Here is a 14,110-nt window from a genome sequence, read left to right as displayed (position 1 = left end):
ATTCAGAGCTTTCCCGGCTCCTTAATACATGGTTGCTGGCTCCCTTGGCATTGCCTGCTGCTGCGTTCCTCTATCTGTACGCCAGCCATCCACACAGGCAGGGAAATACGGCTTCCATTCTGGAACCTTCCAATGGCAGCTTTGCGTCATACTGAAGATCTTGGTGCCTGCTAGGGGTACACTGAAGTTCCTGTTTTCATTACCTCTGGATAGGAAACAGAAGAAAGGATCCTGGTGCTTGGAATCCAAAGATCCATATGACGATAACTCTTGGTAATTAATGTATGGTAGGTAGGCAGGGTTTCTTGATCTGTGTTCCAGTGACATCTTGGATCAGATAACTCTGTTGTAGGGGCATTTCTGTGAGTTGTGGGATGCTTAGCAAGGTTTGTAGCCCTTATACATATTCAAGAAGATATTCAATAGCAACTCCCGCCAACTCCCCTTAGTTGGGACAACCAGTAATGTCTCCTGAGCTTGCCAAATACCCCTAGGAGGCAACATCACCCTGAGGATAGAAATTGGACATATATTTTGAGGTATAGCTTAAATATACTAAAAAATTCTCAGGTCTTAAGTAGGTAAAGGGATGAGTCTTGATCAGTACACATAATTAAAACATGGAGCCTTTCCTTCACCCTTCCCTATCAAAGTGCCCTCATGCACCTTTGCACTTAATCCTTCCCCTGCCCCAATCCATTTTAGAGGTTGGTAGAAATGAAGGCATGTGCTGCATAATCCTTCATGTTTGGTTTCTCCTCGGAGTAATGTCCGTACAGTCCATTCAGGTTGTGATGTGAATTGCTGGGAGTTTATTTTGTGGGGGCGGGGCAGTACTCCAGATTAAACTCAGGAAGCATTACAACCCCAGTTTATTTTATTTCATATTATTTTACTTTATTTTATGACCAGGCCTTGGCTAAGTTGCCCAGGCTGGCCTTCCACTTGTAGTTCTCTTGCATCGGCCTCCTGTGTGGTACAGATTCCCTGTGTATATCACCATGTCCAGCTGTTTATTTTTACTGCTGAGTAGTATTCCTTTGTATGGATATACCACCATTAGTTTCTTTGTTCTCCTTGTGACACATATTTGTGTCATTTCCTATTTGGGGCTATTGTGAACAAAGTTTTTGGGTGGCTGTTCACTGTACCCAGAGATATAGACTTGGCAGACTGTGAATACAGTCTGGGAATTCAGACTGCGATATGGCCTGATGTTTGTATTGTGTGGTGGAGTTGTGGACCCTGCTTCCAAACCAAGTATCAGAATTGCCTCCTGAGCAGAGTGGGATCCAATGGGACCACTAGGCTGAATCACAGGCCCCAAAAGAGGTCCTCATCATGGAGACTTTACTGCTTCGTATGCCTTGCAGATGTTGAAGGAGCAGCTTCGCTAACGATGTCACCTGAAACTTAGGCAAAAGTTCTTGAAGGCCAGGGTATAGCTGGGTGATAGAGCGCTTCCCTAACCTGAGCAAGCCCTGAGCAATTCCTAAGTACTCCATCCCCGCCAAAAAAAGAATAAGGTGCACATCAGAACTGCCCACTCAAGAATCAGCAGCTCAGATAATTTCAGCAGGCTTCACATTCCAGTTGTCCTAGGTCATAGTCCAAAATACCAGTGCCTGTCATCAACTCCCTTCTCACAACCTCTGAGTCATTTCCTAGCAACATCTTCATCCACTGTCATCTCCCTCAGATCTTTGGCTGGCTTTATCTGAAGTGCCTGGCTTCTTTGTTGGAGAAAATCTTCAACTATCTCCAGATCTGAATTCAGAGAAAGCTCTGGCTACCTCATCCCTTTTCCAGAGAAATGCCTTTCCTGAAAAGAGGCTACTTTCTGTCTAGTGGAGGGAGCAGGTATTCCAAACCCAAGTGACTTGGGCACTTGCTTCAAAGCCAGTATCTTGTTCCAAACTTAGTGCTTGGGTCTAGGCCTTGCAGTAAACTTTTCCTTGTTTTTATGGCTACTTCTAGACCATTCTGTTTTCTATCTTCTTAAAACTACTGCTTTTTTTTTCAGCATTGGAGGGTCAAACCCATAGCCTCTTGTATGCTGGGCAAGTGCTCACCCACTGAGCTACAACTCCCAACTCAAAACTGGTTCTTCTTTTGAGGTCCGTTCCTTCTGGAATTCCACATTTTATACACTGTGCAAGTTCTACCAGATTCCTGTGTGGAGAGATATCCAAACAGCTCAGATACTAAGAGTTGAGACAGGGTCTCACTAAGGCTGGGCTTGAACACACAATCCCCTGCTTTAGTTTCCCAGAGTGCTGGGATTATAGCAAGACCTTATCTCAAAAGAAAAAAAAGGAAAAAAAGTTGTATAACCATAAAAGAAAGAATCACGATGCAAGCTGAACATTTTATGGCTTTTACTACCTGCTGTCAAATGGTCCAGCAAAGGTATTCTCATAATCTGCAGTAAGTATAAATGTGCCCATTTCACTGAGGCCTGTGCAGTGTGTGTGTGTGTGTGTGTGTGTAACGAGGGCATTTGCACTGAGCCACATCCACAATCATTTAAGCTAACTAAGTCTCACTAAATCTCACTGAGTTGGTAATTTGCCAAGGCAAGGCTCAAGCCAGCGATCTCCCTGCTCCAGCCTCTAGAGTGCTAGTATTAATGGCATGTGCCACAATGCCCAGCCAAGTTTTATTATCTTATCTTACTGAATGGTAGGAAATGGTATCCCTGTTTTTTTCATTTTAACACTCTTCACTTATTATTAAAATCAAATTCCCCTCCCTCCAAAAACTAAACTCCTTATATTTGCTTTGCTCTTGTATTAACTGTCTGCTCATGCCCCTTAATCCTTTCAAAGAGCCTGGAAGTGTCTGAACTTTGACTGCAACAATAGATAATGTATCAGCCATTTGCAGTGTGTAGATTGGGATCCTGTTATTTCTGGAAGGGGACTTTCATTGTGATTGTGGTGCTTAGTAGAGTAAAAAGAATTTTATCCTGGAGATCTTAAATTGACGTCATTTCCTCCTGTCACCTTTAAATAAATGACTAGGTAGAAAAGATGAGCAAGGATGAACAGTGCTCCAGTGGGCAGTAGGAGGAGCTCAGTGCAGCCTGCAGGTGGTTCCAAGGCCTGAATCAGGCCTAAATCACTCATGTTTTCTGACACACTTCTCAGTTCTCTCTTCAGATGAAGTCTTACAAACAAGAAGGTTCCCTACATGATGCATTTTCCAGGTGTTTTGAGATTGGGTCACCTCAAACTCAAAGGCTCAGACAATCTTTCCACCTCAGCTTCCTGAATAACTGGGATTACAGGTGTGTATAGTTGGATCCAACCTGTCCAGTGCTATGCTGCGAGTCAGCTTTCTTTAGCTATCTTGCAGCAGGAAAGAGGAGGTTTCTTTCATTATAACTGAGACAATAGGATAGGATACATTATATTTCTACTTCTTTCTCTCTGAACTTTACCTCTAGTCATCTGCTAGATTTTGCCAGTTGTATCTGCCCATAGTTCTTGGATATATCAACTTCTCTACTTCCTTAGTGCAGGGCTCAGGTTGCTCTCACTAAGTTGCTACACTGCTCAGGTTGGGCTCAAACTTGTAATCCTCTTGCCTCAGACTCCCAGAATACTGGGGTTACAGGTGTGTGCTGCTACCTCTGGCTATAAAAATCTTTCTCAGAGCCGGGTGTGGTGGCTGACGCCTGTAATCCCAGCACTTGGGAGGCTGAGGCAGGAGGATCATTTCGAGTTCGAGACCAGCCTGGGCTACAAAGTGAGCTCAAGGCCAGCCTGAACTGCATAGAGAGACACTGTCTCAAAAAGACACACACAAAAAATTTCTCAAAATCCTGTATACATCGTTTTCTTTCAATCCTTCTTTCTGCCAAGAGTACTCTGTCCTTACCTGATAGCTTCTCCAATTGTAGACCGGCAGGTGAAAGATATTTCACTTCCATCAGCCAAAGCCATTTTCACTCTCTACCCTAAGACTTTCTTTTCCTTCTCTTTAAGATTTCTCCAACTATTTTCTGCTTCAGACAGTCCTGGCTCTTCTTTTTCACACTTCCTTTTTCTTATCTACTGGTAAATGCATCCTCCCAAGGCAAGTCAAATGACTCAAGGGTTGGCTGTTCTCAGTCCTGATTTTCCCGTACTATTCTGGCCCTGTGCAGTACAGTCTGGGAGCCTCCCAAAGAATCCTTGGAAAGTGGGAAGAGGGAAAGAGATGGTGTATGCCTATGCATTCTTATTGTTATTTTCCTGTCAAAGGTGCAAACAATGTGGGAGGCAAAGTGATACAGCTGTCTGTAGGAACTATGAAAAAAGAAACCACAACAGAACAGGGAAAGGTCCACCTGATCTTAAAACCTAATAAGGAGCTAACCAGGAAGTGAGGAGGTCAAGATGGCGTTTGAGGCTACAGAACACCACCAGCCAAGATTTCAAGATGGAAGATGATATGTCAGACTAGAGGGGAAGGGACTGAGAACAGATGGGGAAAGAAGTAGAAAGTTCTTTTTGCAGAAATGTTGAGAGGGAAAGAGGCTTCTGTGAAATAGAAGAGAAATTACTGTTAGGACTTAATCTCATCACGGTCATCTTGGAAGGGAATGACAGGAGGGGTTTCAGAAAAATAAGAGATTTTTTTTTTTGGTCTTTTTCCTTTTTTTTTTTATCGGTACCAGGGATTGAACTCACGACTGCCTGCTTGCAAGGCAGGCGCTTATGCCGCTGAGCTAAATCCCCAGCCCCCAAAATAAGAGATTTTATAGCTGTTGGGATTACTAGACTACCAATAAGACATGGTTAAAGGGCCTTTAGAACCTCAAAAAGGCTAGTCATGGTGCATTTAGTGGGTGCATGGACACTTTCTGGGCTCAATATTTTGAATTAGACTTTCTGCAAGGTTTTAACTGAGGACAGACAGGTCAGGAATGATAAGAACTTTGTACAGTCCCGGAAAGGCCTGGAACTCCATTCAAGCTTATCAAATGATAACAAAGTACAAAGGAGCAGAAAAGCAAGCTTGGAGAGAGGAGCCTACATACAATTGTGGAGCAGGGCAGGGGCAGAATGACTGTTCAATATTTATTCATTTCCCAAAGGTATTATGCAGCTCTTGTGGCATGAAGTACAAAGACTCAAGACCAGGTAGGCAACTGACTAGTTCAGTCCAATAAACATTTAGTGGGTACAAGCACTATGAAAAGCTTGCTCTGTGGAATCTTTCAGAATAAGCCAGCTGCCTTCAGGGAGCTTACGATCTTCCACAAACCATGATGCTGTGAAAAGCATACTTCCCCTAAAGGAGGCAATGTAAGCACAAAGGAGGAGGCACCACACTATATGTTTAGATAGCATTTAGAGAGAATCTTTTTTTTTTCCTTGAGACAGGGTCTCACTATGTAGCTCAGGCTGGCCTCGAACTTCCTTACTTTGTAGCCCAGGGTGGTCTCAAATTTGCAACAATCCTCCTTCCTCATCCTCCCTAATGCTAGGATTATAGGCGTGTACCACCACTCCTGTCTCTCTAAACAGAATTTTCAAAACCCAGAGAACTAGTAGGCAAAGGTGCAAATCTCTGACACGTTTAAAGGATGCTGGTTATCTATGTAGCTGCAGTAATTTGGCTCGTGGGGAGTTATGCCTGGAAACGTATGCCTGAGTCAATTTATAAAGAGTTTTTGAAGATCACGCAGAGATATTTAGGTCTGTTCGCAGATATACTGAAGACTTATGTGCAGGAAAGTGACATGATTCTATGTCGTTTTACGCAGTTGAACTAATTCAAACATATGATTAGGTAGTAAAGTGACTTCTTTCTGGTGAGAAAAGAGAAATTTTAATCACATAATTAAATTCATTTATAGGGGGAAAAGCCTCTTTCCTCGGGTCAGTCATCGTTCTTTTCTGATTTTAAAATAAATTTTATTTTAATTTATTTATTTATTTGTCTTTTTCGTTTTTTTTTTATTGGTACCAGGGATCGAACTCACGACTGCCTGCTTGCAAGGCGCTTATGCCACTGAGCTAAATCCCCAGCCCCTTAAATTTTATTTTTATAAAAACAAGTCTCCGAACTTAGATCTCTGGGAAAACAGAAGTAAACAGGGACACAGGCTTGTTTTCCCAGAGAGGTTTCCTAGGCGATTTCTTTAATGATCTAGAAACTTTTTTAAAAATTTGTTTGTCCCTTTAGATTTTGGCCAGGCTGAGGAGAAGGAAAGTGCAGTACTGCCTTAAATTCTGCAGCTTTGGTTTGGACGAAACAAATACCTAGAGAACGTGTCCAGAGACTTTAGCCCCCTAGGGTATTTGTTCCCAGCAACAAGGAAATAGCTTAGAAAAAGTAGCAAAGAACGGGCACTCCGCAAATAGCTTATTTTAAAAAAGAAAGAGAATATCACTTTAAGATAATGCCAAAGGAAAAAAATCTGAGCAACAGCCTTGCACTTGCCTCGGATCAGAGCCTTGGGAGAACAAACCGCCTGTGCAATACCCTAAAAAACATAGGCTTCTTGGCACATAATTCCGCCAGGTTCTCAGAGAGGCGGTTAAAGCTACAACCTCGTGCGCCGCAAACCAATAAGAAGCCTGGAATATCCGCTTCTCTCAGATTTCCACCAATCGGTGCTCGTCACTTTAGCTTGTTGGCCAGAGTCTTGTTGTCCAGGAAGGGAGGCAATCCCCCTTAGAATTTTGCCAGTAACGGACATGGCTGCAACCTTTAGAGGAGGGGACGTGAAGTGAGGAGGGGGCTGGGAGGGGAGAGGACGCGGGCGAGGACGACGCGTCTCCGGGCCTGGGTAAGTACAAGACGGCCCGTGGCTCGAAAATGGGGAGCGCGGGGGCATGGGGCTCGTCCTTTTGCGTCCTCTAAGGCGAGGGGGGCGGGGGTCTGCACCCAGAGAATGGCCTCAGCGGACCCCTACTTTAAAGGACTCAAGAGCCTGGCTGTTGCCTCTAGTTCTTGGCTGTTTTCTTCCCTTACATCCTCAGGCTTTCGCGCTCGGACCTGGCTTGTTGCTTTTCGAGGTCCCTCATCAGAAATAAAGCGTCTTTCCCACAAAGAATTCCAGCCCTAGTTTTGCCGTGGACCGGCCCAGAGCCAGAGGCTCTCCACGCTGATGCTATATGTGTTTATAGTCGCCCGGAAGGCTCCATCCTCAACCTAAATAAAGACCCTCGTTTCCCCGCGTGCGCTCCCCTGCTGCCTGGGGCCCTCGTGCTGACCACGTCCCCTGTCCCCTGTCGGAGGGCTGCAAGAGACTCAGACTCACTACTCTGAGCTGCGATGTTGCAGTTTGAATTGTTTTTCTTATTATTTTTCCCTTTCCAGGATCGTTTTAAAGGTCCTCAGAAGCAATCATAGGATCACCGTATTTGCCATCTAATAAAGCGATTTTTGTGCCAAGCCCTTCTCATTACTCCACCGCACACCCTAAAGCCTAGTTTTCACAGTAGCTTGCTTGCCACAGTGTAAACTCTTGTCCAGTGCCCAGTGCCAGACAGGAGCCCTCCTCTCCTTTCATTGGTGTGTATCTATGGGCTGCACTTTGGCTTGTTCACTGAATTGGTCATGTGCTACTCCGTCCCCTTTTCTCCAAGTTTTTCTTTCTTTTCTTTTTTGGCCTTTTTGATACATGGTTTCACTATACAGTCCAAACTGGATTGGAACTCACAGTGCTCCTCCTGCCTCAGCCTCCCTAGTGCTGGGATTACAGGCCATGCACTACCACGCCCAGCATTTTCTTTGGTTCTTGAGGAAAAAGAGAAGGGATTTGAATGCTGAGTTGTTTCCTTTTGGTATGTTTTAAAACATTGGATGGGATACTATTTTCCTACACTTTATCCAAGATGCTCAGTGACATAGTTATCTCCTCAGGGTATTCCTTTTTTTTTTTTTTTTTTTTTGGTACCAGGGATCTAACTCATGACCTGGTGCTTGCCAGACAGGTGCTTGCCAGATAGGCGCTACTGTCACTGAGCTAAACCCCCAGGCCTCCTTGGTGTATTCTTGAGAGATGAAAGTGTTACAGTAGAATAGACAGAGTAAAAGTGGGGAGTAGGGAGCCTTAACGTTTTCATTTCACAGATGTGAAAACCAGCTGTGCAGGCCAAGGGACAGGGCCATCTGGAGCCAGACGTGAATCCTAAACTCTAGATTCTTTAGTCTTTCATCCATGAAAGCCAATTATTTCCCTGTGTGATGTGAGGAAATTAAATCCAGCCACACAGGGTAGTTGTGAGCACTGAATGAAGTGGTGTGGGATGGTGTGGGATGGTGTGGGGATTGTATGGGGTTTGGTAGGATCCCTAGCATAATGTTGGGCACTCACTAGATACTTAATGCATTTTAAAAAAATTATTAATTTTATCTTTTTTTTTTTTTTTTTTTTGGTGCAGGGATCAAACAACCTGGTACTTGCCAGGCAGGTGCTTATGCTGCTGAGCTAAATCCCAAACCCAAAACAATTTACTAACTTTAAATAACTACCAGGTGGTTCACCAGCTGATTCCTTCCTTTCTTCCTGGGCCTCACACATGCTAGGCAAGCTCTACCATTGGAGCCACTTTCCAAGGTCTTTTAAAATTTTCTTTTTAGACAGGGTGTCATGGAGTTGCCCAGGATGGCTCAGAATTTGTGATCCTCCTGCTTCAGCCACCTGTGTAGCTAAGATTATAGGCACCCAGCTTAAGTTAATATTTATTGTGGTCTATTTTTTAGGACATAAATTATTTCAATGGTGTTTCAGTCAGGAGCAAGGTGAGCCTTGTCCTTGTTTTTTTTTTTTTTTAAATTTTTATCGGTACCGGGGATCGAACTCACGACCACCTGCTTGCAAGGCAGGTGCTTATGCTGCTGAGCTGAATCACCAGCCCTGTCCTTGGTTTTTGGCAATCATAGCCTTGTTGGAGATGTCATTAATGGGAATGTGTTGGGTACAAAAGCAGCATGGAGGCAGAAGAAAATTGAGAACCACTGAAGGAAGGAGAAATACTGTGGTGTCTTTTTATGATACTCTTGGCAAAAGAAAAGCTGATCTTAGTATCCTGGAGAAGTAATTTAAACTGGGCATGGTGGTGCACACCCAAAATACCAGCTACTGGGTGCATTCTCTGTTCCCTGTGGATGGAGTTGTAGTAAGAGGATCAAAAGTTCGAGCCCAGTTTGGTCAACTTTGTCCTATCTCAAAAGAAAAAATTAAAGGATTGGGGATGTAGCTTAATGTGAAGGTCTTGGGCTCAAACTCCACTACTGGGGGAAAGAAGTAAAAAGAGCTGGGGATGTAGCTCAGTGGTAGAGTACTTGTCTACCATCTTTAATCCCCAGTCAAACACAGACACAAAGTAATTTAAACAGAAGTTTGACAGCTCAGGAGCACAAGTGCATGGCTGACAAACACGAGGTCATGAGTTTGATACCTGGTACCAAAAAAATACCAGAGCAAGACTTAACATGTTTAGATAAGAGCCACAAACACTGTGTAGTCTTGTTCCAGCTGCCCTGTGAACTCTAGCCTCCTTGCTCATTTGTTCTATGTCAGAGCAACACACAGAAAGTGATGGATACCCTGGAGTAGTGTACGGACCAGGGAAATTAAGCACAAAGCCATGGCTTGAGAATCAGCCTCCAAATGATTGAGAGTTAATGGCCCTGAACCCCCTCCCCCACTCACCCCACCATGTCCCTTGGTGTGAACTTCAGGAGATTAGACCAGGAGAGACTGGAATGGGCAGTGAGATGGAAGAAAACAGAAAGCACTTTACAGTTCTATTTTGAGAAGTTGCTAGGAAGTGCCAACTCCTAGTTGGAGAATCAGCCTTGTGGAAATCTTAACTTCTGTAGAATTAACAAGCAATGAAGGTCACAATCCTTTAGTTTCTCCCAGTAACTTTTCCCCTAAATTGGGCTCCAGAAACATTTTATATGGAGTGGGAGGAGCAGTAATAAAATGTTGCTTCCACCCAAGGCTTTATTTAACCTAACCTGGGGAGTTAGGTATGAGTTCTTACCATAAGTGGTACAAGCTGGCAGGACATAGTGCCTTGGAGACCATCCCTGGTGTTCAAGGGTCTGTTTTTTATCTTCTTATTGTGCCATTGTTGCTTTCAATGTTACTGAAAAGATAGGCTCCTTTAAAAATACTGTTTAAGGTGAATATAAACAATATATCCTGCAAGCTGATGTTAATAAAATAAAAATTTAACATGCTCTTGTTTGCTCTGTAGTTTCCAAGCTGAACTGGGTTTGTTTGCAGCAGCACAGGTGAACTAAAGGTTAGTCTGGCGGCTGAAATAAGAATGTTTTTCTTCCCAAAAGAGCCGCCAGCCAGAATGTGTGGTTTAGTGATCAAGGTTTGTATAATAATCAGCTTGACCTGTGGTTGCAGAGACTATAGTAAACAGTATGGTCGTATGACCAGCACATAGTGTAAGGGCTGGGTTTCAACCCAACCCAGTTGGCTGCCTAAGGCAGGCAAGTCTCACACTGATTGCATTGGAATTCATTTGGTTCAGAAGCCAGAAGTAGTGGGATGATGGTGGAGGGTGTGCAAGAGAAGAGGAGCTTCCAGGGCTCAAATGGCATTTGGGGAACTGGAGATGTTAGTGTAATTATGCAATCCATGTTTTAATAATTTCATGGTCTTCTTGAAAAAGGTAATTGTGATACTGGGGGACCAAAAAACTCCTGAAAACATTGGAAAGTTGTGTACTGGAGAGAGACTGCAAAGTAGACTCCCAGTGTATAACCTACCCTTGAGCTGACAGAGTACAGAGAGGAGACTGCTGCTGGGTAACATAGGCAGAGCTATTGCAAAACTGACCAGTGGTCTGTGTGATAACTATGTGTAGCATAGGGCTGGGGACATGGCTCAGTAGCACAAGTACCTGCCTGGCAAGCACAAGGTCCTGAGTTTAATTCCTGGTATGCCTTCCCCCCCAAAATATATATGGCATAAAATTTACCATTTTAGTTCAGCAGCATGAAGAACTCTGAATCATGAGGCAGTCTTGGAACCATCCGTCTCCAGAACTTTCTCATCTTCCCATATAGAAACTCTGTACCCATTAAGCACTGTGTCCCCATATCCTTGCGCCCATCCCTTGGCCATTACCACTCAACTTTTGATTTCTATGATTTTTGAATACCCTCGAAAGCTCACATAGGAGGCACCATACAGTATTTGTCCCTTTATGACTGGCTTATTTCACCTAGCATAGTGTCTTCAGTATTAATCCATGTTATAGCATATGTGAAAATTTTCTTCCTTTCTAAAACAAAGTTAGATTCCATTGTAGGAATGTACTGCATTTTGTTTTTTCATTGTGTCTATTAGCACAGCTATTGTGAATGAATAGTGCCTCTATGAACATAGGGGAATGCATTCTGAGTCCCTGTTTTATTCTTTTGAGTATTTATAAACAGGAAGTCAGAAGTTGCTGGTATTGTGTGTGTGATACTGGGGATTTAATACAGGACTTTCACATTGAACTATATCCCCAGCCCTTTAAAACTTTTTGAGACAGAGTCTTGTGAATTTACCAGTTGCCCAGCCTAGGCTTGAATATATATATATATATATTTTCTCTCTCTATATATATATATATATTCAAGAATATATATATTCTCTCTCTCTCTCTCTCTCTCTCTCTCTCTCTCTCTCTATGAGAGAGAGAGAGAGAGAGAGAAATCCAAGTTTTTATTTTTATTTTTATTTATTTATTTATTTTTTGTCTTTTTCTTTTTTATCAGTACTGGGGATCAAACCCACAACTGCCTGCTTGCAAGGCAGGTGCTTATGCCACTGAGCTAAATCCCCAGCCCCCCAAGTTTTTATTTTGAGTCAGGGTCTAACATTAATCTTTCTGCCTCCATCTTCTGAGTGTTGGGATAAAGGCAAGTGTCACCATGCCCAGCTACCTTTTTTTTTTTCGCACCTGAATATTCAATTGTTCTGACACCATTTATTTATTTCTTTGAGACAGGATCTCACTGTGCAGGTCAGCCTGGCCTTGAACTCACTTTGTAGCCCAGGATATCCTTGAATTTGCAAGATCCTTCTGCTTCAGCCTCCTGAGTGCTGGGATTATGGGCACACTTTACCATGCCTGGTTTCTGGCACCATTTGTTGAAAAGATTTTCCTTTCTTTACTGAACTGTCTTTGCACCTTTCTAAAAATCAGTTGTTCCTGTGGCTGGATCTATTTCTGGACTCTCAAATATCAAGTCAATACTACACTGATTTATTGTAACTTTGTTGGCCTGGAAGTCAAATGGTAAACATCTTCTGGTTTTGTCCTCAGGGTGATGTCATTTAAGTGTTTTTTTTTTTTTTTTTTTTTTTGTGGTACTGGGGATTGAACTCATAACCTTGCACTTGCAAGGCAGATGCTTATGTCACTGAGCTAAATCCCAGGCTTAAGTGTCTTTTATAAGTGAATTTTTTTTCCTTGAGGCAGGGTTTTGCTGCATAGCCCAGGCTGGCCTTGAACTCCAATAATCATCTGCCCCAACTGCTGAAGTGTACTTTTAAGCATTTTTTTTTTTAATATGGAGAGACTATACTGTATTTCTTGCAAATTTTATAGTCTCTCAGGGTTAGAAAAGACCATATAAAGTTGTCTCTTCCCTATTGTTTACTAGTGTATTAGTTTTATTCCTTATTTCTCAGCCTCTGCTTGATTCCCTGCAATGATAGGGAACTATTGCCTTTCAAGGCAGCCCGTTACACTTTTTCTAATACAGTTCTAATTATGTAGAAAAATATTACTCATATTTAGTCCTACTCTGTATCTTACAAGCTTTTCCCCCATGATCCCTGTTTTGGGGAGACTGGCCCTTCTTCCTTCTTTTTTTCTCCTTCTCCCTTCTTTTCCTCCTCCCTCTGTTTTCTTTTCTTTTTCTTTCTTTCTTTTTTTTTTTTTTTTTTTTTTTTGTGGCACTGGATAGTGAACCTATGGCCTTCACATTGAGCAAAATCTCTAACCTTTATTACTTTTTAATTTAATTTTCTTTTTTTGGAGACAGGATCTCACTATGTAGTTCAGGCTGGCCTTGGACTCACTGTGTAACCCAGGCTGGCCTCAAACTCCTGGTGACCCTCCTGGCTCAGCCTCCTGAGTGTTGGAATTACATACATGCACCTCCATGCCTGTCTTATTTTTGTTTATTTTTTTGGATGCTGAGTTGCCTAGACTGGGCTTGAACTTGCAGTCCTCCTGCTTCAGCCACCACAAACCTGTCCCTTCTTACCTTAGTAGCTGTTATTCCCCTCCAGCCCCATTTTCCTGCATGTGTGCTTTTGTGGAATGAGCTAAGCTTGTTCAGTTCTTCCTACCATTTCCCATGTCATAGTTTCTGCAGTGTGGTTGCTTCTATCTGGAAGCCTTTCAGCTTTTTGGTGACCTTTAGATGTGTGATGTACAAATGGAAAGAACATCCCAGGTATATTCTGCTAGGTGTAGCACTCAGTCTTATCCGTCTTGCTATTGGCTCAGCCTCGGTGTGAATGTATTTTGGATGGCCATGCTCATTTATATCGAAGTTGTATTTAACTAAGCCATTTATGGTAATTTTGTACAGTAGATTTTGAGCATGGGCTCAGGGCTCAATCTTTTTTTCCTGTTTAATCGAACCTATTAGATTTGGCTCTTCATTTCAGCATTTTAGCCTGTTGAAGATCTGCTTGGATCTTGGCTTTGTTCTGCTTTCCTGGTTTACATTAGCCAGGACTGTGCTTAGCGTGCCATCTGTTTTCTCACCCAAGCCATTGATAAAAATACCAATTGGAATGTCCCCAAGGATAGCATCCTGTGGCTTGCTATTGAAAACCTGCCTTCAGTTTAGCACTGGTATATCAATTAGTTAGTTCCCTTTGGGCACAGCCATTCCACTAAATACAAACCCTCTGGCAAGGTTAGTATTCGGGGCCCTAATGGGGCCCTAGTGCAGCCTGCCTTAGAAGGACACAGAAGGACAGCCAGTCCCCACTTCACCCTCAGATGGAGCCCTGGGCTCCCACCTGGCTCTTTCTTACCTCAGTTCTAGTCTGGGGAGTAGGAAGCATTCATCTTTTGTTTTCATAAGCACTGTTGCCACCTTTTATAGATTGAAATCAGCATTATTG

At 43.0% G+C, this 14,110-nt stretch overlaps 1 protein-coding gene across 3 annotated transcripts in view; it reads left to right on the top strand.

The window, feature by feature from the left end:
• Nucleotides 1-6,632: 6,632 nt before the first annotated feature.
• Nucleotides 6,633-14,110, top strand: part of Tmem94 (transmembrane protein 94) — a 51,395-nt gene continuing 43,917 nt past the window's right edge. For 2 of the 3 annotated variants that reach the window (XM_063241632.1, XM_063241637.1), the window contains exon 1: nucleotides 6,653-6,784. The gene's annotated coding sequence lies outside the window, so the exon portion shown is untranslated. Of the gene's footprint in view, nucleotides 6,785-14,110 lie in introns of all 3 variants that reach the window. The other variant, XM_063241631.1, reaches the window with a different exon arrangement.

This window comes from Cavia porcellus, unplaced genomic scaffold (genome assembly GCF_034190915.1).
Source record: "Cavia porcellus strain 051 isolate PalLab524CR breed Dunkin Hartley unplaced genomic scaffold, mCavPor4.1 scaffold_32, whole genome shotgun sequence".
NCBI lineage: Eukaryota > Metazoa > Chordata > Mammalia > Rodentia > Caviidae > Cavia > Cavia porcellus.
Note: the sequence above shows the minus strand (reverse complement) of the source record. Positions and strands in the feature narration are given on the sequence as shown.